Source organism: Schistocerca piceifrons, unplaced genomic scaffold, assembly GCF_021461385.2.
Source record: "Schistocerca piceifrons isolate TAMUIC-IGC-003096 unplaced genomic scaffold, iqSchPice1.1 HiC_scaffold_539, whole genome shotgun sequence".
In the NCBI taxonomy this organism is placed as follows: Eukaryota; Metazoa; Arthropoda; class Insecta; order Orthoptera; family Acrididae; genus Schistocerca; species Schistocerca piceifrons.
In genome coordinates, this window is record NW_025728776.1 from 82,491 (window position 1) to 104,369 (window position 21,879).

The 21,879-nt window shown below is 52.5% G+C and overlaps 63 non-coding genes across 63 annotated transcripts; 50 read left to right on the forward strand and 13 right to left on the reverse strand.

Annotated features, from left to right (window-relative positions):
* Positions 1-32: 32 nt before the first annotated feature.
* On the forward strand, positions 33-105 carry Trnav-aac. Its single transcript has one exon. It is a non-coding gene; the product is annotated as a tRNA-Val (tRNA).
* A 194-nt stretch (positions 106-299) lies between these two features.
* Trnap-agg lies at positions 300-371 on the reverse strand. The gene has a single exon. It is a non-coding gene; the product is annotated as a tRNA-Pro (tRNA).
* Positions 372-773: 402 nt separating this feature from the next.
* Trnav-cac lies at positions 774-846 on the forward strand. Its single transcript has one exon. It is a non-coding gene; the product is annotated as a tRNA-Val (tRNA).
* Positions 847-1,004: 158 nt separating this feature from the next.
* Positions 1,005-1,077, forward strand: Trnav-aac. The gene has a single exon. It is a non-coding gene; the product is annotated as a tRNA-Val (tRNA).
* A 194-nt stretch (positions 1,078-1,271) lies between these two features.
* Trnap-agg lies at positions 1,272-1,343 on the reverse strand. The gene has a single exon. It is a non-coding gene; the product is annotated as a tRNA-Pro (tRNA).
* Positions 1,344-1,745: 402 nt separating this feature from the next.
* On the forward strand, positions 1,746-1,818 carry Trnav-cac. Its single transcript has one exon. It is a non-coding gene; the product is annotated as a tRNA-Val (tRNA).
* A 158-nt stretch (positions 1,819-1,976) lies between these two features.
* On the forward strand, positions 1,977-2,049 carry Trnav-aac. The gene has a single exon. It is a non-coding gene; the product is annotated as a tRNA-Val (tRNA).
* A 194-nt stretch (positions 2,050-2,243) lies between these two features.
* On the reverse strand, positions 2,244-2,315 carry Trnap-agg. Its single transcript has one exon. It is a non-coding gene; the product is annotated as a tRNA-Pro (tRNA).
* A 402-nt stretch (positions 2,316-2,717) lies between these two features.
* Trnav-cac lies at positions 2,718-2,790 on the forward strand. The gene has a single exon. It is a non-coding gene; the product is annotated as a tRNA-Val (tRNA).
* A 158-nt stretch (positions 2,791-2,948) lies between these two features.
* On the forward strand, positions 2,949-3,021 carry Trnav-aac. The gene has a single exon. It is a non-coding gene; the product is annotated as a tRNA-Val (tRNA).
* Positions 3,022-3,215: 194 nt separating this feature from the next.
* Trnap-agg lies at positions 3,216-3,287 on the reverse strand. The gene has a single exon. It is a non-coding gene; the product is annotated as a tRNA-Pro (tRNA).
* Positions 3,288-3,689: 402 nt separating this feature from the next.
* Trnav-cac lies at positions 3,690-3,762 on the forward strand. Its single transcript has one exon. It is a non-coding gene; the product is annotated as a tRNA-Val (tRNA).
* Positions 3,763-3,920: 158 nt separating this feature from the next.
* Trnav-aac lies at positions 3,921-3,993 on the forward strand. The gene has a single exon. It is a non-coding gene; the product is annotated as a tRNA-Val (tRNA).
* Positions 3,994-4,187: 194 nt separating this feature from the next.
* On the reverse strand, positions 4,188-4,259 carry Trnap-agg. Its single transcript has one exon. It is a non-coding gene; the product is annotated as a tRNA-Pro (tRNA).
* A 402-nt stretch (positions 4,260-4,661) lies between these two features.
* On the forward strand, positions 4,662-4,734 carry Trnav-cac. Its single transcript has one exon. It is a non-coding gene; the product is annotated as a tRNA-Val (tRNA).
* Positions 4,735-4,892: 158 nt separating this feature from the next.
* On the forward strand, positions 4,893-4,965 carry Trnav-aac. The gene has a single exon. It is a non-coding gene; the product is annotated as a tRNA-Val (tRNA).
* Positions 4,966-5,123: 158 nt separating this feature from the next.
* Trnav-aac lies at positions 5,124-5,196 on the forward strand. The gene has a single exon. It is a non-coding gene; the product is annotated as a tRNA-Val (tRNA).
* Positions 5,197-5,864: 668 nt separating this feature from the next.
* Trnav-cac lies at positions 5,865-5,937 on the forward strand. Its single transcript has one exon. It is a non-coding gene; the product is annotated as a tRNA-Val (tRNA).
* A 158-nt stretch (positions 5,938-6,095) lies between these two features.
* Trnav-aac lies at positions 6,096-6,168 on the forward strand. The gene has a single exon. It is a non-coding gene; the product is annotated as a tRNA-Val (tRNA).
* A 194-nt stretch (positions 6,169-6,362) lies between these two features.
* On the reverse strand, positions 6,363-6,434 carry Trnap-agg. The gene has a single exon. It is a non-coding gene; the product is annotated as a tRNA-Pro (tRNA).
* A 402-nt stretch (positions 6,435-6,836) lies between these two features.
* Trnav-cac lies at positions 6,837-6,909 on the forward strand. The gene has a single exon. It is a non-coding gene; the product is annotated as a tRNA-Val (tRNA).
* A 158-nt stretch (positions 6,910-7,067) lies between these two features.
* On the forward strand, positions 7,068-7,140 carry Trnav-aac. The gene has a single exon. It is a non-coding gene; the product is annotated as a tRNA-Val (tRNA).
* Positions 7,141-7,298: 158 nt separating this feature from the next.
* On the forward strand, positions 7,299-7,371 carry Trnav-aac. Its single transcript has one exon. It is a non-coding gene; the product is annotated as a tRNA-Val (tRNA).
* A 194-nt stretch (positions 7,372-7,565) lies between these two features.
* On the reverse strand, positions 7,566-7,637 carry Trnap-agg. Its single transcript has one exon. It is a non-coding gene; the product is annotated as a tRNA-Pro (tRNA).
* Positions 7,638-8,039: 402 nt separating this feature from the next.
* Trnav-cac lies at positions 8,040-8,112 on the forward strand. The gene has a single exon. It is a non-coding gene; the product is annotated as a tRNA-Val (tRNA).
* A 158-nt stretch (positions 8,113-8,270) lies between these two features.
* Trnav-aac lies at positions 8,271-8,343 on the forward strand. The gene has a single exon. It is a non-coding gene; the product is annotated as a tRNA-Val (tRNA).
* Positions 8,344-8,501: 158 nt separating this feature from the next.
* On the forward strand, positions 8,502-8,574 carry Trnav-aac. The gene has a single exon. It is a non-coding gene; the product is annotated as a tRNA-Val (tRNA).
* Positions 8,575-9,242: 668 nt separating this feature from the next.
* On the forward strand, positions 9,243-9,315 carry Trnav-cac. The gene has a single exon. It is a non-coding gene; the product is annotated as a tRNA-Val (tRNA).
* A 462-nt stretch (positions 9,316-9,777) lies between these two features.
* On the forward strand, positions 9,778-9,850 carry Trnav-cac. Its single transcript has one exon. It is a non-coding gene; the product is annotated as a tRNA-Val (tRNA).
* A 158-nt stretch (positions 9,851-10,008) lies between these two features.
* Trnav-aac lies at positions 10,009-10,081 on the forward strand. The gene has a single exon. It is a non-coding gene; the product is annotated as a tRNA-Val (tRNA).
* A 194-nt stretch (positions 10,082-10,275) lies between these two features.
* Trnap-agg lies at positions 10,276-10,347 on the reverse strand. Its single transcript has one exon. It is a non-coding gene; the product is annotated as a tRNA-Pro (tRNA).
* A 401-nt stretch (positions 10,348-10,748) lies between these two features.
* On the forward strand, positions 10,749-10,821 carry Trnav-cac. The gene has a single exon. It is a non-coding gene; the product is annotated as a tRNA-Val (tRNA).
* Positions 10,822-10,979: 158 nt separating this feature from the next.
* Positions 10,980-11,052, forward strand: Trnav-aac. The gene has a single exon. It is a non-coding gene; the product is annotated as a tRNA-Val (tRNA).
* Positions 11,053-11,210: 158 nt separating this feature from the next.
* Positions 11,211-11,283, forward strand: Trnav-aac. Its single transcript has one exon. It is a non-coding gene; the product is annotated as a tRNA-Val (tRNA).
* A 668-nt stretch (positions 11,284-11,951) lies between these two features.
* Trnav-cac lies at positions 11,952-12,024 on the forward strand. Its single transcript has one exon. It is a non-coding gene; the product is annotated as a tRNA-Val (tRNA).
* Positions 12,025-12,486: 462 nt separating this feature from the next.
* Positions 12,487-12,559, forward strand: Trnav-cac. The gene has a single exon. It is a non-coding gene; the product is annotated as a tRNA-Val (tRNA).
* Positions 12,560-12,717: 158 nt separating this feature from the next.
* Positions 12,718-12,790, forward strand: Trnav-aac. Its single transcript has one exon. It is a non-coding gene; the product is annotated as a tRNA-Val (tRNA).
* Positions 12,791-12,984: 194 nt separating this feature from the next.
* On the reverse strand, positions 12,985-13,056 carry Trnap-agg. Its single transcript has one exon. It is a non-coding gene; the product is annotated as a tRNA-Pro (tRNA).
* Positions 13,057-13,458: 402 nt separating this feature from the next.
* Trnav-cac lies at positions 13,459-13,531 on the forward strand. Its single transcript has one exon. It is a non-coding gene; the product is annotated as a tRNA-Val (tRNA).
* Positions 13,532-13,689: 158 nt separating this feature from the next.
* Positions 13,690-13,762, forward strand: Trnav-aac. Its single transcript has one exon. It is a non-coding gene; the product is annotated as a tRNA-Val (tRNA).
* A 158-nt stretch (positions 13,763-13,920) lies between these two features.
* On the forward strand, positions 13,921-13,993 carry Trnav-aac. The gene has a single exon. It is a non-coding gene; the product is annotated as a tRNA-Val (tRNA).
* Positions 13,994-14,151: 158 nt separating this feature from the next.
* On the forward strand, positions 14,152-14,224 carry Trnav-aac. Its single transcript has one exon. It is a non-coding gene; the product is annotated as a tRNA-Val (tRNA).
* Positions 14,225-14,892: 668 nt separating this feature from the next.
* On the forward strand, positions 14,893-14,965 carry Trnav-cac. Its single transcript has one exon. It is a non-coding gene; the product is annotated as a tRNA-Val (tRNA).
* A 158-nt stretch (positions 14,966-15,123) lies between these two features.
* On the forward strand, positions 15,124-15,196 carry Trnav-aac. The gene has a single exon. It is a non-coding gene; the product is annotated as a tRNA-Val (tRNA).
* A 194-nt stretch (positions 15,197-15,390) lies between these two features.
* On the reverse strand, positions 15,391-15,462 carry Trnap-agg. Its single transcript has one exon. It is a non-coding gene; the product is annotated as a tRNA-Pro (tRNA).
* Positions 15,463-15,864: 402 nt separating this feature from the next.
* On the forward strand, positions 15,865-15,937 carry Trnav-cac. Its single transcript has one exon. It is a non-coding gene; the product is annotated as a tRNA-Val (tRNA).
* A 158-nt stretch (positions 15,938-16,095) lies between these two features.
* On the forward strand, positions 16,096-16,168 carry Trnav-aac. Its single transcript has one exon. It is a non-coding gene; the product is annotated as a tRNA-Val (tRNA).
* A 158-nt stretch (positions 16,169-16,326) lies between these two features.
* Positions 16,327-16,399, forward strand: Trnav-aac. Its single transcript has one exon. It is a non-coding gene; the product is annotated as a tRNA-Val (tRNA).
* A 194-nt stretch (positions 16,400-16,593) lies between these two features.
* On the reverse strand, positions 16,594-16,665 carry Trnap-agg. Its single transcript has one exon. It is a non-coding gene; the product is annotated as a tRNA-Pro (tRNA).
* A 402-nt stretch (positions 16,666-17,067) lies between these two features.
* Trnav-cac lies at positions 17,068-17,140 on the forward strand. Its single transcript has one exon. It is a non-coding gene; the product is annotated as a tRNA-Val (tRNA).
* A 429-nt stretch (positions 17,141-17,569) lies between these two features.
* On the forward strand, positions 17,570-17,642 carry Trnav-cac. The gene has a single exon. It is a non-coding gene; the product is annotated as a tRNA-Val (tRNA).
* Positions 17,643-17,800: 158 nt separating this feature from the next.
* Trnav-aac lies at positions 17,801-17,873 on the forward strand. The gene has a single exon. It is a non-coding gene; the product is annotated as a tRNA-Val (tRNA).
* Positions 17,874-18,067: 194 nt separating this feature from the next.
* Positions 18,068-18,139, reverse strand: Trnap-agg. Its single transcript has one exon. It is a non-coding gene; the product is annotated as a tRNA-Pro (tRNA).
* Positions 18,140-18,541: 402 nt separating this feature from the next.
* On the forward strand, positions 18,542-18,614 carry Trnav-cac. The gene has a single exon. It is a non-coding gene; the product is annotated as a tRNA-Val (tRNA).
* A 158-nt stretch (positions 18,615-18,772) lies between these two features.
* Trnav-aac lies at positions 18,773-18,845 on the forward strand. Its single transcript has one exon. It is a non-coding gene; the product is annotated as a tRNA-Val (tRNA).
* A 158-nt stretch (positions 18,846-19,003) lies between these two features.
* Positions 19,004-19,076, forward strand: Trnav-aac. The gene has a single exon. It is a non-coding gene; the product is annotated as a tRNA-Val (tRNA).
* A 194-nt stretch (positions 19,077-19,270) lies between these two features.
* On the reverse strand, positions 19,271-19,342 carry Trnap-agg. Its single transcript has one exon. It is a non-coding gene; the product is annotated as a tRNA-Pro (tRNA).
* A 402-nt stretch (positions 19,343-19,744) lies between these two features.
* Trnav-cac lies at positions 19,745-19,817 on the forward strand. The gene has a single exon. It is a non-coding gene; the product is annotated as a tRNA-Val (tRNA).
* A 158-nt stretch (positions 19,818-19,975) lies between these two features.
* Positions 19,976-20,048, forward strand: Trnav-aac. Its single transcript has one exon. It is a non-coding gene; the product is annotated as a tRNA-Val (tRNA).
* Positions 20,049-20,206: 158 nt separating this feature from the next.
* On the forward strand, positions 20,207-20,279 carry Trnav-aac. The gene has a single exon. It is a non-coding gene; the product is annotated as a tRNA-Val (tRNA).
* Positions 20,280-20,947: 668 nt separating this feature from the next.
* On the forward strand, positions 20,948-21,020 carry Trnav-cac. The gene has a single exon. It is a non-coding gene; the product is annotated as a tRNA-Val (tRNA).
* Positions 21,021-21,449: 429 nt separating this feature from the next.
* On the forward strand, positions 21,450-21,522 carry Trnav-cac. Its single transcript has one exon. It is a non-coding gene; the product is annotated as a tRNA-Val (tRNA).
* A 158-nt stretch (positions 21,523-21,680) lies between these two features.
* On the forward strand, positions 21,681-21,753 carry Trnav-aac. Its single transcript has one exon. It is a non-coding gene; the product is annotated as a tRNA-Val (tRNA).
* The last annotated feature ends 126 nt before the right edge of the window (positions 21,754-21,879 follow it).

Consider the following 21,879-nt stretch of genomic DNA (forward strand, 5'->3'; position numbering starts at 1 on the left):
AAGTTGTCTGTGAAGTAAGGTGCACACAAGCAGTTTCCGTGGTGTAGCGGTTATCACGTCTGCCTAACACGCAGAAGGTCCCCGGTTCGATCGCGGGCGGAAACACTCTTTCATCACTTTAAGCAAGACGTACCAACATGCATCTGCTACCATCTGTACCCGAAACCTTCGTAATCGCCTTCACGCGTCGGACCAGAGTGTCAATTGCTCACAACGAATAAGAAATTCATTTGATATTGACGGCGAGCTTTTTGCGCTGACTCAGCCACTGACGTGCGATCAGTTTGCACAAAACGCTCGGGCTCGTCCGGGATTTGAACCCGGGACCTCCTGCACCCTAAGCAGGAATCATACCCCTAGACCAACGAGCCCTGTGACACGGCGATTGCCAATTATTCCAGTCCCTCGATGTCGTCCAGGGTGCCCTGGAAGTCTCGTGTACGCTGGCGGGATGGGGGCGGCGCGAATTCCCGCGGTCGGCGGCCTTCCTGGGCTATTGGTACCTTCATGTAGAGCTGCCGCTGGGCTCGCACTGCCTGCTGCTAAGAAAGTGATTGCTTTTGCTGATATGACTTGCAATAACGACTGCGCGAAACGCCGCTATCTCGTTAGGGGTGCTACGGCAGACACCCTCTCGAGCACCCCGAAGACTTCTTGAGCCCTCGGCTGTGATGGGTTCCAGGCTGACAAAAGAACTGTCGTGTGTGCATTCGCGGACGAGAGAAAGTCTGAGGCAAGTTCGAGTGAACTAGGATGGACTCCTCGGGTCCGTCGTTTCCGTAGTGTAGCGGTTATCACGTCTGCTTCACACGCAGAAGGTCCCCGGTTCGATCCCGGGCGGGAACAGTATTTTCCTGCCTATGTCGTATTGTCCTCCAATGAGCCACGTCGTGTGTGGATCTGCTGCATGTCCCTTCGTTTTGCAAGTACCACATTTATTGAATTTTTTAGTTACGATGGCAACATCACTACAAGTTGTCTGTGAAGTAAGGTGCACACAAGCAGTTTCCGTGGTGTAGCGGTTATCACGTCTGCCTAACACGCAGAAGGTCCCCGGTTCGATCCCGGGCGGAAACACTTTTTCATCACTTTAATCGAGACTTACTAACATGCATCTGCTACCATCTGTACCCGAAACCTTCGTAATCGCCTTCACGCGTCGGACCAGAGTGTCAATTGCTCACATCGAATAAGAAATTCATTTGATATTGACGGCGAGCTTTTTGCGCTGACTCAGCCACTGACGTGCGATCAGTTTGCACAAAACGCTCGGGCTCGTCCGGGATTTGAACCCGGGACCTCCTGCACCCTAAGCAGGAATCATACCCCTAGACCAACGAGCCCTGTGACACGGCGAATTCCAAATATTCCAGTCCCTCGATGTCGTCCAGGGTGCCCTGGAAGTCTCGTGTACGCTGGCGGGATGGGGGCGGCGCGAATTCCCGCGGTCGGCGGCCTTCCTGGGCTATTGGTACCTTCATGTAGAGCTGCCGCTGGGCTCGCACTGCCTGCTGCTGAGAAAGTGATTGCTTTTGCTGATATGACTTGCAATAACGACTGCGCGAAACGCCGCTATCTCGTTAGGGGTGCTACGGCAGACACCCTCTCGAGCACCCCGAAGACTTCTTGAGCCCTCGGCTGTGATGGGTTCCAGGCTGACAAAAGAACTGTCGTGTGTGCATTCGCGGACGAGAGAAAGTCTGAGGCAAGTTCGAGTGAACTAGGATGGACTCCTCGGGTCCGTCGTTTCCGTAGTGTAGCGGTTATAACGTCTGCTTCACACGCAGAAGGTCCCCGGTTCGATCCCGGGCGGGAACAGTATTTTCCTGCCTATGTCGTATTGTCCTCCAATGAGCCACGTCGTGTGTGGATCTGCTGCATGTCCCTTCGTTTTGCAAGTACCACATTTATTGAATTTTTTAGTTACGATGGCAACATCACTACAAGTTGTCTGTGAAGTAAGGTGCACACAAATAGTTTCCGTTGTGTAGCGGTTATCACGTCTGCCTAACACGCAGAAGGTCCCCTGTTCGATCCCGGGCGGAAACACTTTTTCATCACTTTAATCGAGACTTACTAACATGCATCTGCTACCATCTGTACCCGAAACCTTCGTAATCGCCTTCACGCGTCGGACCAGAGTGTCAATTGCTCACATCGAATAAGAAATTCATTTGATATTGACGGCGAGCTTTTTGCGCTGACTCAGCCACTGACGTGCGATCAGTTTGCACAAAACGCTCGGGCTCGTCCGGGATTTGAACCCGGGACCTCCTGCACCCTAAGCAGGAATCATGCCCCTAGACCAACGAGCCCTGTGACACGGCGATTGCCAATTATTCCAGTCCCTCGATGTCGTCCAGGGTGCCCTGGAAGTCTCGTGTACGCTGGCGGGATGGGGGCGGCGCGAATTCCCGCGGTCGGCGGCCTTCCTGGGCTATTGGTACCTTCATGTAGAGCTGCCGCTGGGCTCGCACTGCCTGCTGCTAAGAAAGTGATTGCTTTTGCTGATATGACTTGCAATAACGACTGCGCGAAACGCCGCTATCTCGTTAGGGGTGCTACGGCAGACACCCTCTCGAGCACCCCGAAGACTTCTTGAGCCCTCGGCTGTGATGGGTTCCAGGCTGACAAAAGAACTGTCGTGTGTGCATTCGCGGACGAGAGAAAGTCTGAGGCAAGTTCGAGTGAACTAGGATGGACTCCTCGGGTCCGTCGTTTCCGTAGTGTAGCGGTTATCACGTCTGCTTCACACGCAGAAGGTCCCCGGTTCGATCCCGGGCGGGAACAGTATTTTCCTGCCTATGTCGTATTGTCCTCCAATGAGCCACGTCGTGTGTGGATCTGCTGCATGTCCCTTCGTTTTGCAAGTACCACATTTATTGAATTTTTTAGTTACGATGGCAACATCACTACAAGTTGTCTGTGAAGTAAGGTGCACACAAGCAGTTTCCGTGGTGTAGCGGTTATCACGTCTGCCTAACACGCAGAAGGTCCCCGGTTCGATCCCGGGCGGAAACACTTTTTCATCACTTTAATCGAGACTTACTAACATGCATCTGCTACCATCTGTACCCGAAACCTTCGTAATCGCCTTCACGCGTCGGACCAGAGTGTCAATTGCTGACATCGAATAAGAAATTCATTTGATATTGACGGCGAGCTTTTTGCGCTGACTCAGCCACTGACGTGCGATCAGTTTGCACAAAACGCTCGGGCTCGTCCGGGATTTGAACCCGGGACCTCCTGCACCCTAAGCAGGAATCATACCCCTAGACCAACGAGCCCTGTGACACGGCGATTGCCAATTATTCCAGTCCCTCGATGTCGTCCAGGGTGCCCTGGAAGTCTCGTGTACGCTGGCGGGATGGGGGCGGCGCGAATTCCCGCGGTCGGCGGCCTTCCTGGGCTATTGGTACCTTCATGTAGAGCTGCCGCTGGGCTCGCACTGCCTGCTGCTAAGAAAGTGATTGCTTTTGCTGATATGACTTGCAATAACGACTGCGCGAAACGCCGCTATCTCGTTAGGGGTGCTACGGCAGACACCCTCTCGAGCACCCCGAAGACTTCTTGAGCCCTCGGCTGTGATGGGTTCCAGGCTGACAAAAGAACTGTCGTGTGTGCATTCGCGGACGAGAGAAAGTCTGAGGCAAGTTCGAGTGAACTAGGATGGACTCCTCGGGTCCGTCGTTTCCGTAGTGTAGCGGTTATCACGTCTGCTTCACACGCAGAAGGTCCCCGGTTCGATCCCGGGCGGGAACAGTATTTTCCTGCCTATGTCGTATTGTCCACCAATGAGCCACGTCGTGTGTGGATCTGCTGCATGTCCCTTCGTTTTGCAAGTACCACATTTATTGAATTTTTTAGTTACGATGGCAACATCACTACAAGTTGTCTGTGAAGTAAGGTGCACACAAGCAGTTTCCGTGGTGTAGCGGTTATCACGTCTGCCTAACACGCAGAAGGTCCCCGGTTCGATCCCGGGCGGAAACACTTTTTCATCACTTTAATCGAGACTTACTAACATGCATCTGCTACCATCTGTACCCGAAACCTTCGTAATCGCCTTCACGCGTCGGACCAGAGTGTCAATTGCTCACATCGAATAAGAAATTCATTTGATATTGACGGCGAGCTTTTTGCGCTGACTCAGCCACTGACGTGCGATCAGTTTGCACAAAACGCTCGGGCTCGTCCGGGATTTGAACCCGGGACCTCCTGCACCCTAAGCAGGAATCATACCCCTAGACCAACGAGCCCTGTGACACGGCGATTGCCAATTATTCCAGTCCCTCGATGTCGTCCAGGGTGCCCTGGAAGTCTCGTGTACGCTGGCGGGATGGGGGCGGCGCGAATTCCCGCGGTCGGCGGCCTTCCTGGGCTATTGGTACCTTCATGTAGAGCTGCCGCTGGGCTCGCACTGCCTGCTGCTAAGAAAGTGATTGCTTTTGCTGATATGACTTGCAATAACGACTGCGCGAAACGCCGCTATCTCGTTAGGGGTGCTACGGCAGACACCCTCTCGAGCACCCCGAAGACTTCTTGAGCCCTCGGCTGTGATGGGTTCCAGGCTGACAAAAGAACTGTCGTGTGTGCATTCGCGGACGAGAGAAAGTCTGAGGCAAGTTCGAGTGAACTAGGATGGACTCCTCGGGTCCGTCGTTTCCGTAGTGTAGCGGTTATCACGTCTGCTTCACACGCAGAAGGTCCCCGGTTCGATCCCGGGCGGGAACAGTATTTTCCTGCCTATGTCGTATTGTCCTCCAATGAGCCACGTCGTGTGTGGATCTGCTGCATGTCCCTTCGTTTTGCAAGTACCACATTTATTGAATTTTTTAGTTACGATGGCAACATCACTACAAGTTGTCTGTGAAGTAAGGTGCACACAAGCAGTTTCCGTGGTGTAGCGGTTATCACGTCTGCCTAACACGCAGAAGGTCCCCGGTTCGATCCCGGGCGGGAACAGTATTTTCCTGCCTATGTCGTATTGTCCTCCAATGAGCCACGTCGTGTGTGGATCTGCTGCATTTCCCTTCGTTTTGCAAGTACCACATTTATTGAATTATTTAGTTACGATGGCAACATCACTACAAGTTGTCTGTGAAGTAAGGTGCACACAAGCAGTTTCCGTGGTGTAGCGGTTATCACGTCTGCCTAACACGCAGAAGGTCCCCGGTTCGATCGCGGGCGGAAACACTCTTTCATCACTTTAAGCAAGACGTACCAACATGCATCTGCTACCATCTGTACCCGAAACCATCGTAATCGCCTTCACGCGTCGGACTCGAGTGTCAATTGCTCACATCGAATAAGAAATTCATTTGATATTGACGGCGAGCTTTTTGCGCTGACTCAGCCACTGACGTGCGATCAGTTTGCACAAAACGCTAGGGCTCGTACGGCATTTGAACCGGCGACCTCCTGCACCCTAAGCAGGAATCATACCCCTAGACCAACGAGCCCTGTGACACAGCGAATGCCAATTATTGAAGTCCCTCGATTTCGTCCAGGGTGCCCTGGAATTCTCGTGTACGCTGGCGGGATGGGGGCGGCGCGAATTCCCGCGGTCGGCGGACTTCCTGGGCTATTGGTACCTTCATGTAGAGCTGCCGCTGGGCTCGCACTGCCTGCTGCTGAGAAAGTGATTGCTTTTGCTGATATGACTTGCAATAACGACTGCGCGAAACGCCGCTATCTCGTTAGGGGTGCTACGGCAGACACCCTCTCGAGCACCCCGAAGACTTCTTGAGCCCTCGGCTGTGATGGGTTCCAGGCTGACAAAAGAACTGTCGTGTGTGCATTCGCTGACGAGAGAAAGGCTGAGGCAAGTTTGAGTGAACAAGGATGGACTCGTCGTGTCCGTCGTTTCCGTAGTGTAGCGGTTATCACGTCTGCTTCACACGCAGAAGGTCCCCGGTTCGATCCCGGGCGGGAACAGTATTTTCCTGCCTATGTCGTATTGTCCTCCAATGAGCCACTTCGGGTGTGGATCTGCCGCATGTCCCTTCGTTTTGCAAGTACCACATTTATTGAATTTTTTAGTTACGATGGCAACATCACTACAAGTTGTCTGTGAAGTAAGGTGCACACAAACAGTTTCCGTGGTGTAGCGGTTATCACGTCTGCCTAACACGCAGAAGGTCCCCGGTTCGATCCCGGGCGGAAACACTTTTTCATCACTTTAATCGAGACTTACTAACATGCATCTGCTACCATCTGTACCCGAAACCTTCGTAATCGCCTTCACGCGTCGGACCAGAGTGTCAATTGCTCACATCGAATAAGAAATTCATTTGATATTGACGGCGAGCTTTTTGCGCTGACTCAGCCACTGACGTGCGATCAGTTTGCACAAAATGCTCGGGCTCGTCCGGGATTTGAACCCGGGACCTCCTGCACCCTAAGCAGGAATCATATCCCTAGACCAACGAGCCCTGTGACACGGCGATTGCCAATTATTCCAGTACCTCGATGTCGTCCAGGGTGCCCTGGAAGTCTCGTGTACGCTGGCGGGATGGGGGCGGCGCGAATTCCCGCGGTCGGCGGCCTTCCTGGGCTATTGGTACCTTCATGTAGAGCTGCCGCTGGGCTCGCACTGCCTGCTGCTAAGAAAGTGATTGCTTTTGCTGATATGACTTGCAATAACGACTGCGCGAAACGCCGCTATCTCGTTAGGGGTGCTACGGCAGACACCCTCTCGAGCACCCCGAAGACTTCTTGAGCCCTCGGCTGTGATGGGTTCCAGGCTGACAAAAGAACTGTCGTGTGTGCATTCGCGGACGAGAGAAAGTCTGAGGCAAGTTCGAGTGAACTAGGATGGACTCCTCGGGTCCGTCGTTTCCGTAGTGTAGCGGTTATCACGTCTGCTTCACACGCAGAAGGTCCCCGGTTCGATCCCGGGCGGGAACAGTATTTTCCTGCCTATGTCGTATTGTCCTCCAATGAGCCACGTCGTGTGTGGATCTGCTGCATGTCCCTTCGTTTTGCAAGTACCACATTTATTGAATTTTTTAGTTACGATGGCAACATAACTACAAGTTGTCTGTGAAGTAAGGTGCACACAAGTAGTTTCCGTGGTGTAGCGGTTATCACGTCTGCCTAACACGCAGAAGGTCCCTGGTTCGATCCCGGGCGGGAACAGTATTTTCCTGCCTATGTCGTATTGTCCTCCAATGAGCCACGTCGTGTGTGGATCTGCTGCATGTCCCTTCGTTTTGCAAGTACCACATTTATTGAATTTTTTAGTTACGATGGCAACATCACTACAAGTTGTCTGTGAAGTAAGGTGCACACAAGCAGTTTCCGTGGTGTAGCGGTTATCACGTCTGCCTAACACGCAGAAGGTCCCCGGTTCGATCCCGGGCGGAAACACTTTTTCATCACTTTAATCGAGACTTACTAACATGCATCTGCTACCATCTGTACCCGAAACCTTCGTAATCGCCTTCACGCGTCGGACCAGAGTGTCAATTGCTCACATCGAATAAGAAATTCATTTGATATTGACGGCGAGCTTTTTGCGCTGACTCAGCCACTGACGTGCGATCAGTTTGCACAAAACGCTAGGGCTCGTCCGGGATTTGAACCCGGGACCTCCTGCACCCTAAGCAGGAATCATACCCCTAGACCAACGAGCCCTGTGACACGGCGATTGCCAATTATTCCAGTCCCTCGATGTCGTCCAGGGTGCCCTGGAAGTCTCGTGTACGCTGGCGGGATGGGGGCGGCGCGAATTCCCGCGGTCGGCGGCCTTCCTGGGCTATTGGTACCTTCATGTAGAGCTGCCGCTGGGCTCGCACTGCCTGCTGCTAAGAAAGTGATTGCTTTTGCTGATATGACTTGCAATAACGACTGCGCGAAACGCCGCTATCTCGTTAGGGGTGCTACGGCAGACACCCTCTCGAGCACCCCGAAGACTTCTTGAGCCCTCGGCTGTGATGGGTTCCAGGCTGACAAAAGAACTGTCGTGTGTGCATTCGCGGACGAGAGAAAGTCTGAGGCAAGTTCGAGTGAACTAGGATGGACTCCTCGGGTCCGTCGTTTCCGTAGTGTAGCGGTTATCACGTCTGCTTCACACGCAGAAGGTCCCCGGTTCGATCCCGGGCGGGAACAGTATTTTCCTGCCTATGTCGTATTGTCCTCCAATGAGCCACGTCGTGTGTGGATCTGCTGCATGTCCCTTCGTTTTGCAAGTACCACATTTATTGAATTTTTTAGTTACGATGGCAACATCACTACAAGTTGTCTGTGAAGTAAGGTGCACACAAGCAGTTTCCGTGGTGTAGCGGTTATCACGTCTGCCTAACACGCAGAAGGTCCCCGGTTCGATCCCGGGCGGGAACAGTATTTTCCTGCCTATGTCGTATTGTCCTCCAATGAGCCACGTCGTGTGTGGATCTGCTGCATTTCCCTTCGTTTTGCAAGTACCACATTTATTGAATTATTTAGTTACGATGGCAACATCACTACAAGTTGTCTGTGAAGTAAGGTGCACACAAGCAGTTTCCGTGGTGTAGCGGTTATCACGTCTGCCTAACACGCAGAAGGTCCCCGGTTCGATCGCGGGCGGAAACACTCTTTCATCACTTTAAGCAAGACGTACCAACATGCATCTGCTACCATCTGTACCCGAAACCTTCGTAATCGCCTTCACGCGTCGGACTCGAGTGTCAATTGCTCACATCGAATAAGAAATTCATTTGATATTGACGGCGAGCTTTTTGCGCTGACTCAGCCACTGACGTGCGATCAGTTTGCACAAAACGCTAGGGCTCGTACGGCATTTGAACCGGCGACCTCCTGCACCCTAAGCAGGAATCATACCCCTAGACCAACGAGCCCTGTGACACAGCGAATGCCAATTATTGAAGTCCCTCGATTTCGTCCAGGGTGCCCTGGAAGTCTCGTGTACGCTGGCGGGATGGGGGCGGCGCGAATTCCCGCGGTCGGCGGACTTCCTGGGCTATTGGTACCTTCATGTAGAGCTGCCGCTGGGCTCGCACTGCCTGCTGCTGAGAAAGTGATTGCTTTTGCTGATATGACTTGCAATAACGACTGCGCGAAACGCCGCTATCTCGTTAGGGGTGCTACGGCAGACACCCTCTCGAGCACCCCGAAGACTTCTTGAGCCCTCGGCTGTGATGGGTTCCAGGCTGACAAAAGAACTGTCGTGTGTGCATTCGCTGACGAGAGAAAGGCTGAGGCAAGTTTGAGTGAACAAGGATGGACTCGTCGTGTCCGTCGTTTCCGTAGTGTAGCGGTTATCACGTCTGCTTCACACGCAGAAGGTCCCCGGTTCGATCCCGGGCGGGAACAGTATTTTCCTGCCTATGTCGTATTGTCCTCCAATGAGCCACTTCGGGTGTGGATCTGCCGCATGTCCCTTCGTTTTGCAAGTACCACATTTATTGAATTTTTTAGTTACGATGGCAACATCACTACAAGTTGTCTGTGAAGTAAGGTGCACACAAACAGCTTCCGTGGTGTAGCGGTTATCACGTCTGCCTAACACGCAGAAGGTGCCCGCTGGGCTCGCACTGCCTGCTGCTAAGAAAGTGATTGCTTTTGCTGATATGACTTGCAATAACGACTGCGCGAAACGCCGCTATCTCGTTAGGGGTGCTACGGCAGACACCCTCTCGAGCACCCCGAAGACTTCTTGAGCCCTCGGCTGTGATGGGTTCCAGGCTGACAAAAGAACTGTCGTGTGTGCATTCGCTGACGAGAGAAAGGCTGAGGCAAGTTTGAGTGAACAAGGATGGACTCGTCGTGTCCGTCGTTTCCGTAGTGTAGCGGTTATCACGTCTGCTTCACACGCAGAAGGTCCCCGGTTCGATCCCGGGCGGGAACAGTATTTTCCTGCCTATGTCGTATTGTCCTCCAATGAGCCACTTCGGGTGTGGATCTGCCGCATGTCCCTTCGTTTTGCAAGTACCACATTTATTGAATTTTTTAGTTACGATGGCAACATCACTACAAGTTGTCTGTGAAGTAAGGTGCACACAAACAGTTTCCGTGGTGTAGCGGTTATCACGTCTGCCTAACACGCAGAAGGTCCCCGGTTCGATCCCGGGCGGAAACACTTTTTCATCACTTTAATCGAGACTTACTAACATGCATCTGCTACCATCTGTACCCGAAACCTTCGTAATCGCCTTCACGCGTCGGACCAGAGTGTCAATTGCTCACATCGAATAAGAAATTAATTTGATATTGACGGCGAGCTTTTTGCGCTGACTCAGCCACTGACGTGCGATCAGTTTGCACAAAATGCTCGGGCTCGTCCGGGATTTGAACCCGGGACCTCCTGCACCCTAAGCAGGAATCATATCCCTAGACCAACGAGCCCTGTGACACGGCGATTGCCAATTATTCCAGTCCCTCGATGTCGTCCAGGGTGCCCTGGAAGTCTCGTGTACGCTGGCGGGATGGGGGCGGCGCGAATTCCCGCGGTCGGCGGCCTTCCTGGGCTATTGGTACCTTCATGTAGAGCTGCCGCCGGGCTCGCACTGCCTGCTGCTAAGAAAGTGATTGCTTTGCAGATATGACTTGCAATAACGACTGCGCGAAACGCCGCTATCTCGTTAGGGGTGCTACGGCAGACACCCTCTCGAGCACCCCGAAGACTTCTTGAGCCCTCGGCTGTGATGGGTTCCAGGCTGACAAAAGAACTGTCGTGTGTGCATTCGCGGACGAGAGAAAGTCTGAGGCAAGTTCGAGTGAACTAGGATGGACTCCTCGGGTCCGTCGTTTCCGTAGTGTAGCGGTTATCACGTCTGCTTCACACGCAGAAGGTCCCCGGTTCGATCGCGGGCGGGAACAGTATTTTCCTGCCTATGTCGTATTGTCCTCCAATGAGCAACGTCGTGTGTGGATCTGCTGCATGTCCCTTCGTTTTGCAAGTACCACATTTATTGAATTTTTTAGTTACGATGGCAACATCACTACAAGTTGTCTGTGAAGTAAGGTGCGCACAAGCAGTTTCCGTGGTGTAGCGGTTATCACGTCTGCCTAACACGCAGAAGGTCCCCGGTTCGATCCCGGGCGGGAACAGTATTTTCCTGCCTATGTCGTATTGTCCTCCAATGAGCCACGTCGTGTGTGGATCTGCTGCATTTCCCTTCGTTTTGCAAGTACCACATTTATTGAATTATTTAGTTACGATGGCAACATCACTACAAGTTGTCTGTGAAGTAAGGTGCACACAAGCAGTTTCCGTGGTGTAGCGGTTATCACGTCTGCCTAACACGCAGAAGGTCCCCGGTTCGATCGCGGGCGGAAACACTCTTTCATCACTTTAAGCAAGACGTACCAACATGCATCTGCTACCATCTGTACCCGAAACCTTCGTAATCGCCTTCACGCGTCGGACTCGAGTGTCAATTGCTCACATCGAATAAGAAATTCATTTGATATTGACGGCGAGCTTTTTGCGCTGACTCAGCCACTGACGTGCGATCAGTTTGCACAAAACGCTAGGGCTCGTACGGCATTTGAACCGGCGACCTCCTGCACCCTAAGCAGGAATCATACCCCTAGACCAACGAGCCCTGTGACACAGCGAATGCCAATTATTGAAGTCCCTCGATTTCGTCCAGGGTGCCCTGGAAGTCTCGTGTACGCTGGCGGGATGGGGGCGGCGCGAATTCCCGCGGTCGGCGGACTTCCTGGGCTATTGGTACCTTCATGTAGAGCTGCCGCTGGGCTCGCACTGCCTGCTGCTGAGAAAGTGATTGCTTTTGCTGATATGACTTGCAATAACGACTGCGCGAAACGCCGCTATCTCGTTAGGGGTGCTACGGCAGACACCCTCTCGAGCACCCCGAAGACTTCTTGAGCCCTCGGCTGTGATGGGTTCCAGGCTGACAAAAGAACTGTCGTGTGTGCATTCGCTGACGAGAGAAAGGCTGAGGCAAGTTTGAGTGAACAAGGATGGACTCGTCGTGTCCGTCGTTTCCGTAGTGTAGCGGTTATCACGTCTGCTTCACACCCAGAAGGTCCCCGGTTCGATCCCGGGCGGGAACAGTATTTTCCTGCCTATGTCGTATTGTCCTCCAATGAGCCACTTCGGGTGTGGATCTGCCGCATGTCCCTTCGTTTTGCAAGTACCACATTTATTGAATTTTTTAGTTACGATGGCAACATCACTACAAGTTGTCTGTGAAGTAAGGTGCACACAAACAGCTTCCGTGGTGTAGCGGTTATCACGTCTGCCTAACACGCAGAAGGTGCCCGCTGGGCTCGCACTGCCTGCTGCTAAGAAAGTGATTGCTTTTGCTGATATGACTTGCAATAACGACTGCGCGAAACGCCGCTATCTCGTTAGGGGTGCTACGGCAGACACCCTCTCGAGCACCCCGAAGACTTCTTGAGCCCTCGGCTGTGATGGGTTCCAGGCTGACAAAAGAACTGTCGTGTGTGCATTCGCTGACGAGAGAAAGGCTGAGGCAAGTTTGAGTGAACAAAGATGGACTCGTCGTGTCCGTCGTTTCCGTAGTGTAGCGGTTATCACGTCTGCTTCACACGCAGAAGGTCCCCGGTTCGATCCCGGGCGGGAACAGTATTTTCCTGCCTATGTCGTATTGTCCTCCAATGAGCCACTTCGGGTGTGGATCTGCCGCATGTCCCTTCGTTTTGCAAGTACCACATTTATTGAATTTTTTAGTTACGATGGCAACATCACTACAAGTTGTCTGTGAAGTAAGGTGCACACAAACAGTTTCCGTGGTGTAGCGGTTATCACGTCTGCCTAACACGCAGAAGGTCCCCGGTTCGATCCCGGGCGGAAACACTTTTTCATCACTTTAATCGAGACTTACTAACATGCATCTGCTACCATCTGTACCCGAAACCTTCGTAATCGCCTTCACGCGTCGGACCAGAGTGTCAATTGCTCACATCGAATAAGAAATTAATTTGATATTGACGGCGAGCTTTTTGCGCTGACTCAGCCACTGACGTGCGATCAGTTTGCACAAAATGCTCGGGCTCGTCCGGGATTTGAACCCGGGACCTCCTGCACCCTAAGCAGGAATCATATCCCTAGACCAACGAGCCCTGTGACACGGAGATTGCCAATTATTCCAGTCCCTCGATGTCGTCCAGGGTGCCCTGGAAGTCTCGTGTACGCTGGCGGGATGGGGGCGGCGCGAATTCCCGCGGTCGGCGGCCTTCCTGGGCTATTGGTACCTTCATGTAGAGCTGCCGCTGGGCTCGCACTGCCTGCTGCTAAGAAAGTGATTGCTTTTGCTGATATGACTTGCAATAACGACTGCGCGAAACGCCGCTATCTCGTTAGGGGTGCTACGGCAGACACCCTCTCGAGCACCCCGAAGACTTCTTGAGCCCTCGGCTGTGATGGGTTCCAGGCTGACAAAAGAACTGTCGTGTGTGCATTCGCGGACGAGAGAAAGTCTGAGGCAAGTTCGAGTGAACTAGGATGGACTCCTCGGGTCCGTCGTTTCCGTAGTATAGCGGTTATCACGTCTGCTTCACACGCAGAAGGTCCCCGGTTCGATCCCGGGCGGGAACAGTATTTTCCTGCCTATGTCGTATTGTCCTCCAATGAGCCACGTCGTGTGTGGATCTGCTGCATGTCCCTTCGTTTTGCAAGTACCACATTTATTGAATTTTTTAGTTACGATGGCAACATAACTACAAGTTGTCTGTGAAGTAAGGTGCACACAAGTAGTTTCCGTGGTGTAGCGGTTATCACGTCTGCCTAACACGCAGAAGGTCCCTGGTTCGATCCCGGGCGGGAACAGTATTTTCCTGCCTATGTCGTATTGTCCTCCAATGAGCCACGTCGTGTGTGGATCTGCTGCATGTCCCTTCGTTTTGCAAGTACCACATTTATTGAATTTTTTAGTTACGATGGCAACATCACTACAAGTTGTCTGTGAAGTAAGGTGCACACAAGCAGTTTCCGTGGTGTAGCGGTTATCACGTCTGCCTAACACGCAGAAGGTCCCCGGTTCGATCCCGGGCGGGAACAGTATTTTCCTGCCTATGTCGTATTGTCCTCCAATGAGCCACGTCGTGTGTGGATCTGCTGCATTTCCCTTCGTTTTGCAAGTACCACATTTATTGAATTATTTAGTTACGATGGCAACATCACTACAAGTTGTCTGTGAAGTAAGGTGCACACAAGCAGTTTCCGTGGTGTAGCGGTTATCACGTCTGCCTAACACGCAGAAGGTCCCCGGTTCGATCGCGGGCGGAAACACTCTTTCATCACTTTAAGCAAGACGTACCAACATGCATCTGCTACCATCTGTACCCGAAACCTTCGTAATCGCCTTCACGCGTCGGACTCGAGTGTCAATTGCTCACATCGAATAAGAAATTCATTTGATATTGACGGCGAGCTTTTTGCGCTGACTCAGCCACTGACGTGCGATCAGTTTGCACAAAACGCTAGGGCTCGTACGGCATTTGAACCGGCGACCTCCTGCACCCTAAGCAGGAATCATACCCCTAGACCAACGAGCCCTGTGACACAGCGAATGCCAATTATTGAAGTCCCTCGATTTCGTCCAGGGTGCCCTGGAAGTCTCGTGTACGCTGGCGGGATGGGGGCGGCGCGAATTCCCGCGGTCGGCGGACTTCCTGGGCTATTGGTACCTTCATGTAGAGCTGCCGCTGGGCTCGCACTGCCTGCTGCTGAGAAAGTGATTGCTTTTGCTGATATGACTTGCAATAACGACTGCGCGAAACGCCGCTATCTCGTTAGGGGTGCTACGGCAGACACCCTCTCGAGCACCCCGAAGACTTCTTGAGCCCTCGGCTGTGATGGGTTCCAGGCTGACAAAAGAACTGTCGTGTGTGCATTCGCTGACGAGAGAAAGGCTGAGGCAAGTTTGAGTGAACAAGGATGGACTCGTCGTGTCCGTCGTTTCCGTAGTGTAGCGGTTATCACGTCTGCTTCACACGCAGAAGGTCCCCGGTTCGATCCCGGGCGGGAACAGTATTTTCCTGCCTATGTCGTATTGTCCTCCAATGAGCCACTTCGGGTGTGGATCTGCCGCATGTCCCTTCGTTTTGCAAGTACCACATTTATTGAATTTTTTAGTTACGATGGCAACATCACTACAAGTTGTCTGTGAAGTAAGGTGCACACAAACAGTTTCCGTGGTGTAGCGGTTATCACGTCTGCCTAACACGCAGAAGGTCCCCGGTTCGATCCCGGGCGGAAACACTTTTTCATCACTTTAATCGAGACTTACTAACATGCATCTGCTACCATCTGTACCCGAAACCTTCGTAATCGCCTTCACGCGTCGGACCAGAGTGTCAATTGCTCACATCGAATAAGAAATTAATTTGATATTGACGGCGAGCTTTTTGCGCTGACTCAGCCACTGACGTGCGATCAGTTTGCACAAAATGCTCGGGCTCGTCCGGGATTTGAACCCGGGACCTCCTGCACCCTAAGCAGGAATCATATCCCTAGACCAACGAGCCCTGTGACACGGCGATTGCCAATTATTCCAGTCCCTCGATGTCGTCCAGGGTGCCCTGGAAGTCTCGTGTACGCTGGCGGGATGGGGGCGGCGCGAATTCCCGCGGTCGGCGGCCTTCCTGGGCTATTGGTACCTTCATGTAGAGCTGCCGCTGGGCTCGCACTGCCTGCTGCTAAGAAAGTGATTGCTTTTGCTGATATGACTTGCAATAACGACTGCGCGAAACGCCGCTATCTCGTTAGGGGTGCTACGGCAGACACCCTCTCGAGCACCCCGAAGACTTCTTGAGCCCTCGGCTGTGATGGGTTCCAGGCTGACAAAAGAACTGTCGTGTGTGCATTCGCGGACGAGAGAAAGTCTGAGGCAAGTTCGAGTGAACTAGGATGGACTCCTCGGGTCCGTCGTTTCCGTAGTGTAGCGGTTATCACGTCTGCTTCACACGCAGAAGGTCCGCGGTTCGATCCCGGGCGGGAACAGTATTTTCCTGCCTATGTCGTATTGTCCTCCAATGAGCCACGTCGTGTGTGGATCTGCTGCATGTCCCTTCGTTTTGCAAGTACCACATTTATTGAATTTTTTAGTTACGATGGCAACATAACTACAAGTTGTCTGTGAAGTAAGGTGCACACAAGTAGTTTCCGTGGTGTAGCGGTTATCACGTCTGCCTAACACGCAGAAGGTCCCTGGTTCGATCCCGGGCGGGAACAGTATTTTCCTGCCTATGTCGTATTGTCCTCCAATGAGCCACGTCGTGTGTGGATCTGCTGCATGTCCCTTCGTTTTGCAAGTACCACATTTATTGAATTTTTTAGTTACGATGGCAACATCACTACAAGTTGTCTGTGAAGTAAGGTGCACACAAGCAGTTTCCGTGGTGTAGCGGTTATCACGTCTGCCTAACACGCAGAAGGTCCCCGGTTCGATCGCGGGCGGAAACACTCTTTCATCACTTTAAGCAAGACGTACCAACATGCATCTGCTACCATCTGTACCCGAAACCTTCGTAATCGCCTTCACGCGTCGGACTCGAGTGTCAATTGCTCACATCGAATAAGAAATTCATTTGATATTGACGGCGAGTTTTTTGCGCTGACTCAGCCACTGACGTGCGATCAGTTTGCACAAAACGCTAGGGCTCGTCCGGGATTTGAACCCGGGACCTCCTGCACCCTAAGCAGGAATCATACCCCTAGACCAACGAGCCCTGTGACACAGCGAATGCCAATTATTGAAGTCCCTCGATTTCGTCCAGGGTGCCCTGGAAGTCTCGTGTACGCTGGCGGGATGGGGGCGGCGCGAATTCCCGCGGTCGGCGGACTTCCTGGGCTATTGGTACCTTCATGTAGAGCTGCCGCTGGGCTCGCACTGCCTGCTGCTGATAAAGTGATTGCTTTTGCTGATATGACTTGCAATAACGACTGCGCGAAACGCCGCTATCTCGTTAGGGGTGCTACGGCAGACACCCTCTCGAGCACCCCGAAGACTTCTTGAGCCCTCGGCTGTGATGGGTTCCAGGCTGACAAAAGAACTGTCGTGTGTGCATTCGCTGACGAGAGAAAGGCTGAGGCAAGTTTGAGTGAACAAGGATGGACTCGTCGTGTCCGTCGTTTCCGTAGTGTAGCGGTTATCACGTCTGCTTCACACGCAGAAGGTCCCCGGTTCGATCCCGGGCGGGAACAGTATTTTCCTGCCTATGTCGTATTGTCCTCCAATGAGCCACTTCGGGTGTGGATCTGCCGCATGTCCCTTCGTTTTGCAAGTACCACATTTATTGAATTTTTTAGTTACGATGGCAACATCACTACAAGTTGTCTGTGAAGTAAGGTGCACACAGCCTAACACGCAGAAGGTGCCCGCTGGGCTCGCACTGCCTGCTGCTAAGAAAGTGATTGCTTTTGCTGATATGACTTGCAATAACGACTGCGCGAAACGCCGCTATCTCGTTAGGGGTGCTACGGCAGACACCCTCTCGAGCACCCCGAAGACTTCTTGAGCCCTCGGCTGTGATGGGTTCCAGGCTGACAAAAGAACTGTCGTGTGTGCATTCGCTGACGAGAGAAAGGCTGAGGCAAGTTTGAGTGAACAAGGATGGACTCGTCGTGTCCGTCGTTTCCGTAGTGTAGCGGTTATCACGTCTGCTTCACACGCAGAAGGTCCCCGGTTCGATCCCGGGCGGGAACAGTATTTTCCTGCCTATGTCGTATTGTCCTCCAATGAGCCACTTCGGGTGTGGATCTGCCGCATGTCCCTTCGTTTTGCAAGTACCACATTTATTGAATTTTTTAGTTACGATGGCAACATAACTACAAGTTGTCTGTGAAGTAAGGTGCACACAAACAGTTTCCGTGGTGTAGCGGTTATCACGTCTGCCTAACACGCAGAAGGTCCCCGGTTCGATCCCGGGCGGAAACACTTTTTCATCACTTTAATCGAGACTTACTAACATGCATCTGCTACCATCTGTACCCGAAACCTTCGTAATCGCCTTCACGCGTCGGACCAGAGTGTCAATTGCTCACATCGAATAAGAAATTAATTTGATATTGACGGCGAGCTTTTTGCGCTGACTCAGCCACTGACGTGCGATCAGTTTGCACAAAATGCTCGGGCTCGTCCGGGATTTGAACCCGGGACCTCCTGCACCCTAAGCAGGAATCATATCCCTAGACCAACGAGCCCTGTGACACGGCGATTGCCAATTATTCCAGTCCCTCGATGTCGTCCAGGGTGCCCTGGAAGTCTCGTGTACGCTGGCGGGATGGGGGCGGCGCGAATTCCCGCGGTCGGCGGCCTTCCTGGGCTATTGGTACCTTCATGTAGAGCTGCCGCTGGGCTCGCACTGCCTGCTGCTAAGAAAGTGATTGCTTTTGCTGATATGACTTGCAATAACGACTGCGCGAAACGCCGCTATCTCGTTAGGGGTGCTACGGCAGACACCCTCTCGAGCACCCCGAAGACTTCTTGAGCCCTCGGCTGTGATGGGTTCCAGGCTGACAAAAGAACTGTCGTGTGTGCATTCGCGGACGAGAGAAAGTCTGAGGCAAGTTCGAGTGAACTAGGATGGACTCCTCGGGTCCGTCGTTTCCGTAGTGTAGCGGTTATCACGTCTGCTTCACACGCAGAAGGTCCCCGGTTCGATCCCGGGCGGGAACAGTATTTTCCTGCCTATGTCGTATTGTCCTCCAATGAGCCACGTCGTGTGTGGATCTGCTGCATGTCCCTTCGTTTTGCAAGTACCACATTTATTGAATTTTTTAGTTACGATGGCAACATAACTACAAGTTGTCTGTGAAGTAAGGTGCACACAAGTAGTTTCCGTGGTGTAGCGGTTATCACGTCTGCCTAACACGCAGAAGGTCCCTGGTTCGATCCCGGGCGGGAACAGTATTTTCCTGCCTATGTCGTATTGTCCTCCAATGAGCCACGTCGTGTGTGGATCTGCTGCATGTCCCTTCGTTTTGCAAGTACCACATTTATTGAATTTTTTAGTTACGATGGCAACATCACTACAAGTTGTCTGTGAAGTAAGGTGCACACAAGCAGTTTCCGTGGTGTAGCGGTTATCACGTCTGCCTAACACGCAGAAGGTCCCCGGTTCGATCGCGGGCGGAAACACTCTTTCATCACTTTAAGCAAGACGTACCAACATGCATCTGCTACCATCTGTACCCGAAACCTTCGTAATCGCCTTCACGCGTCGGACTCGAGTGTCAATTGCTCACATCGAATAAGAAATTCATTTGATATTGACGGCGAGTTTTTTGCGCTGACTCAGCCACTGACGTGCGATCAGTTTGCACAAAACGCTAGGGCTCGTCCGGGATTTGAACCCGGGACCTCCTGCACCCTAAGCAGGAATCATACCCCTAGACCAACGAGCCCTGTGACACGGCGAATGCCAATTATTGAAGTCACTCGATGTCGTCCAGGGTGCCCTGGAAGTCTCGTGTACGCTGGCGGGATGGGGGCGGCGCGAATTCCCGCGGTCGGCGGCCTTCCTGGGCTATTGGTACCTTCATGTAGAGCTGCCGCTGGGATCGCACTGCCTGCTGCTGAGAAAGTGATTGCTTTTGCTGATATGACTTGCAATAACGACTGCGCGAAACGCCGCTATCTCGTTAGGGGTGCTACGGCAGACACCCTCTCGAGCACCCCGAAGACTTCTTGAGCCCTCGGCTGTGATGGGTTCCAGGCTGACAAAAGAACTGTCGTGTGTGCATTCGCGGACGAGAGAAAGTCTGAGGCAAGTTCGAGTGAACTAGGATGGACTCCTCGGGTCCGTCGTTTCCGTAGTGTAGCGGTTATCACGTCTGCTTCACACGCAGAAGGTCCCCGGTTCGATCCCGGGCGGGAACAGTATTTTCCTGCCTATGTCGTATTGTCCTCCAATGAGCCACGTCGTGTGTGGATCTGCTGCATGTCCCTTCGTTTTGCAAGTACCACATTTATTGAATTTTTTAGTTACGATGGCAACATCACTACAAGTTGTCTGTGAAGTAAGGTGCACACAAGCAGTTTCCGTGGTGTAGCGGTTATCACGTCTGCCTAACACGCAGAAGGTCCCCGGTTCGATCCCGGGCGGGAACAGTATTTTCCTGCCTATGTCGTATTGTCCTCCAATGAGCCACGTCGTGTGTGGATCTGCTGCATTTCCCTTCGTTTTGCAAGTACCACATTTATTGAATTATTTAGTTACGATGGCAACATCACTACAAGTTGTCTGTGAAGTAAGGTGCACACAAGCAGTTTCCGTGGTGTAGCGGTTATCACGTCTGCCTAACACGCAGAAGGTCCCCGGTTCGATCGCGGGCGGAAACACTCTTTCATCACTTTAAGCAAGACGTACCAACATGCATCTGCTACCATCTGTACCCGAAACCTTCGTAATCGCCTTCACGCGTCGGACTCGAGTGTCAATTGCTCACATCGAATAAGAAATTCATTTGATATTGACGGCGAGCTTTTTGCGCTGACTCAGCCACTGACGTGCGATCAGTTTGCACAAAACGCTAGGGCTCGTACGGCATTTGAACCGGCGACCTCCTGCACCCTAAGCAGGAATCATACCCCTAGACCAACGAGCCCTGTGACACAGCGAATGCCAATTATTGAAGTCCCTCGATTTCGTCCAGGGTGCCCTGGAAGTCTCGTGTACGCTGGCGGGATGGGGGCGGCGTGAATTCCCGCGGTCGGCGGACTTCCTGGGCTATTGGTACCTACATGTAGAGCTGCCGCTGGGCTCGCACTGCCTGCTGCTGAGAAAGTGATTGCTTTTGCTGATATGACTTGCAATAACGACTGCGCGAAACGCCGCTATCTCGTTAGGGGTGCTACGGCAGACACCCTCTCGAGCACCCCGAAGACTTCTTGAGCCCTCGGCTGTGATGGGTTCCAGGCTGACAAAAGAACTGTCGTGTGTGCATTCGCTGACGAGAGAAAGGCTGAGGCAAGTTTGAGTGAACAAGGATGGACTCGTCGTGTCCGTCGTTTCCGTAGTGTAGCGGTTATCACGTCTGCTTCACACGCAGAAGGTCCCCGGTTCGATCCCGGGCGGGAACAGTATTTTCCTGCCTATGTCGTATTGTCCTCCAATGAGCCACTTCGGGTGTGGATCTGCCGCATGTCCCTTCGTTTTGCAAGTACCACATTTATTGAATTTTTTAGTTACGATGGCAACATCACTACAAGTTGTCTGTGAAGTAAGGTGCACACAGCCTAACACGCAGAAGGTGCCCGCTGGGCTCGCACTGCCTGCTGCTAAGAAAGTGATTGCTTTTGCTGATATGACTTGCAATAACGACTGCGCGAAACGCCGCTATCTCGTTAGGGGTGCTACGGCAGACACCCTCTCGAGCACCCCGAAGACTTCTTGAGCCCTCGGCTGTGATGGGTTCCAGGCTGACAAAAGAACTGTCGTGTGTGCATTCGCTGACGAGAGAAAGGCTGAGGCAAGTTTGAGTGAACAAGGATGGACTCGTCGTGTCCGTCGTTTCCGTAGTGTAGCGGTTATCACGTCTGCTTCACACGCAGAAGGTCCCCGGTTCGATCCCGGGCGGGAACAGTATTTTCCTGCCTATGTCGTATTGTCCTCCAATGAGCCACTTCGGGTGTGGATCTGCCGCATGTCCCTTCGTTTTGCAAGTACCACATTTATTGAATTTTTTAGTTACGATGGCAACATCACTACAAGTTGTCTGTGAAGTAAGGTGCACACAAACAGTTTCCGTGGTGTAGCGGTTATCACGTCTGCCTAACACGCAGAAGGTCCCCGGTTCGATCCCGGGCGGAAACACTTTTTCATCACTTTAATCGAGACTTACTAACATGCATCTGCTACCATCTGTACCCGAAACCTTCGTAATCGCCTTCACGCGTCGGACCAGAGTGTCAATTGCTCACATCGAATAAGAAATTAATT